The sequence below is a fragment of the Cornus florida genome, unplaced genomic scaffold (genome assembly GCF_030987335.1).
Source record: "Cornus florida cultivar Cherokee Brave unplaced genomic scaffold, ASM3098733v1 CherokeeBrave_3.0.0_Hap2_Chr10, whole genome shotgun sequence".
NCBI lineage: Eukaryota > Viridiplantae > Streptophyta > Magnoliopsida > Cornales > Cornaceae > Cornus > Cornus florida.
The window spans coordinates 117,255,794-117,259,097 of NW_026775580.1; positions in this window are offsets into that span (position 1 = coordinate 117,255,794).

The window sequence follows — 3,304 nt, forward strand, 5'->3', positions numbered from 1 at the left end:
ATTAGTCTGGAACACGTGAAGAAACACTAGAAGTAATCTGGATTACAGAGTTGAATGCTTAAAACAATAAGGGTTCATGAATGGGTAATTGTTCGTTCTAAGTTTTGTTGCATAGTTGTGTTCCGATGGATGACAGTGAATGGATAAAGAATTTAATTGCCTAGTGATGACATTGGAATCTAGTTTAGAGACCTAGAAATCTTAGGAGTGAGGTATAGTTCGTCGGAAAATCGTCGGACGTGAAAGAGATAAAGGAACAAAAGGAGAGCCGGCTCCCGTTTGAAGGAGCAGGCTCCCCAGAACAAAGAGCAGGCTCCATGGGAGCATGGAGCCGGCTCTAAGGGCCTTGGAGCCGGCTCCAAGCTTGTAAGAGCCGGCTCCAAGCTTGTGAGAGCAGGTTCCCTCTTTGAGGGAGCAGGTTCTTTCATTTGGTTTTTGTTTTTCGCTTTTTCGGCGACTGTTTTGGCTACGATGCATGGATTTTGGGATTTTCAAGTTCTGGTATGAGCTGTATTAGGATGTTTTGAGATGATTTAAGGCCATATTAAATCTTTTAAGGGTTGATTAATGTGTATTAAAACACTGTTGTTCAGAGTGAAACAGAATATAAATCGGTAAATGAAAATCTGGATACTGTTGTTGGAGATGAAGAGTTTAATTGCTTATAATTAATTTAGCAGTTTACTATGGATGATTACACCATGTTAATCATGGAACAATGGTAGGAATAAGCATGCTTAATTTTTAACTACTGCTGGCTACGGATTAATTGACGATTTGCATTTAACGACTTATACCAGTTAGTGTTAGTTTGGTATAAAAAAAGTAAGCATGTGAATTTGTATATTCTGTTATGCTAACTTGGAATTAAATTGATGTTTATATGCATGATATGTATAGTCAATTATTGGATCTTGGAGAGTAATAAGTATAAGCCTGTTAATGTATAAAATTTTATCATGCTTGATATGGAACGATTAATGCCTATATTTAATATATTATTATCAATTGTGGACTTTATGGAATAGTTGTTATTTACATATATAGTTGTATTGTCAACTGCTGGATGATGGATTGCATGCACTGGTATGGGACTGTGGCATGTTTACGTTTGGATTAGCTCAAATTGCTAAAACCTACCTATTATATCGGAATAAGGGAACGGATTATATAATTTAAAATCCTACTTATAATTAAGTCAAAGAAGCTGCACAAGCTGAATGACTAAACGAATTAGTGGCTGTTTATGTTAAGTCAAAGAAACTACACAAGCTGAATGACTAACTAGACTTACTTTAGATGGATATGATGGACTTTAAATATATTTTTATGGTATCGCGATATGAGCTTGAGTCTCAGAGTCGTAGGATAGGGAACGTATATGCAGTAGGATGCGTAGCTGGATATGCTAGGTTGAGGTATACCCTGTTAGGCTTAGGTACTCATGCCCATTCAGGTGCGCTTTGCATGTTGCCTTCTACTTAGGTTGAAACCCCCTGCATAGTCCAGTGAGAGTCCTGTAATGTGGATATATAAATATATACAGACTATATAGATATTGTTGAGTTGGTTAGAATGTATATGCGTATCGAGTCTCTACTTGGATTGTAGTAGGATAGAACTTGTTCGTGGACCTGACCCACTTCTATTTTTCAGGTACTTGTCAGTTCCAGACTTAGACCTGATCGTGCTAAGCAGAGATTTCTATTCACTCTTACGACGACGTAGGACTTCTCTCCATGGTTTCGTTTTGGATATTTTTATTATTTATACTTCAGTTTGGATTTTCGTATTAGGGGTCCAATGGATGGATTCCCGAGTTATTTAAACGATTGGAGGTTTTGGATTTTAAGTTATTAATTTTTAAAGGATTCTATTTTAAATTTCATTCAGCTTTTATTTATTTCTTATTTCAATTTGTATTCCGTGTTCGTTTAAAATATTAATTGTTTGATATTCCCTTGGGTTCGGGCCTGGGCCTAATCAACCCGTATCTCGGATCCGAGGGGTATCACAGATTAGGATTGATGTCTAATCCGATCCGATCCCATCCGATCTATGGCCACCCCTACATAATACATACTGTTAAAGTTGTAAGCAAATTTCTTTCCAACCCTGGGAAAGAACATTGGGCAACAGTGAAATGGATTCTTAGGTATCTCAAGGGTACTTCTAGAGTTTTCTTTGTTTTGGTAATGGCCTATGCTTGAAGGGTTCACATATGCAGATATGGTTGGAGATACAGACTCTAGGAAGTCAACATCTGAGTACTTGATTACTTTTGCAGGGAGCGTTGTGTCCAAGCTGCAAAAGTGTGTTGCACTCTCTATTACAGAAGTTGAATTTATTGGTGCAACTGAAGCTTGCAAGGAGATGTTATGGATAAAAAGATTTATACAAGAATTGGAGTTTAAACAACAGAGGTACTTGCAACATTGTGACGGTCAAAGTGTCATTCATTTAAGCAAGAATTCAAGTTTTCGCTCAAGATCAAAGCACATAGATGTGATGTATCATTGGATTTGAGATATCCTTAAATAGAACTTCAGAAAATCTATACCGAAAAATGGTTCAGATATGATGACCAAAGCCTTACCCAAAGAGAAACATGAGTTCTGCAGAAGCACGGCATGTATGGTGGATCATTCCATATAGTCGGGAAGGGGAGATTTATTAGGTTTGTTCCCTCCTATGTGGAGAGCCCAATGAGTGTTTTACTATTGTTAAGCTCACTAGGATGTCTAAGCCCATGTGGAAGCCTCTATATATATATTCTCCTTTAGTAGAGATGTAGTGCTTATGATGGAATAATATTATGTAGACAAGAGGGAGAAGGAGAGGCGTTTTCTGATTTGGGGGTTTCCTTCATCGTACCAAGAAAAGTGAGAGATTGTGGAAGACCAATAGCCCACAACTCTCTGCAAATCAGTTGGCCAATCAACTCCAATCAAGGTGTAGCTTCAAGGGGAGGTTGTTGGCATTGAGAAGATCATCATCTTTGGTCAGGTTCTCCATTTATCTCTGTTTTACGTTCTGCTCTACACCAGTGAGATTATATACTTTTGTTGTTGATATCCACCCTCATTGACGATCTATTATGTTGATATTGATGTTATCCGATGGTTTTGATTTTCCTTGAAGAATCTCTAATTTGTAATTCTCTAGTTAATCTAGAGAAGACTCAATTATAATCCCATTATTTTCATAGTGAAAGATATTATTCGGAGTTAGCTCATGATTTTTTACCCTTCAATTTGAAGAGTTTTCCACGTATATTTTGGTGTCCCTTTTGTATGATTGTTTG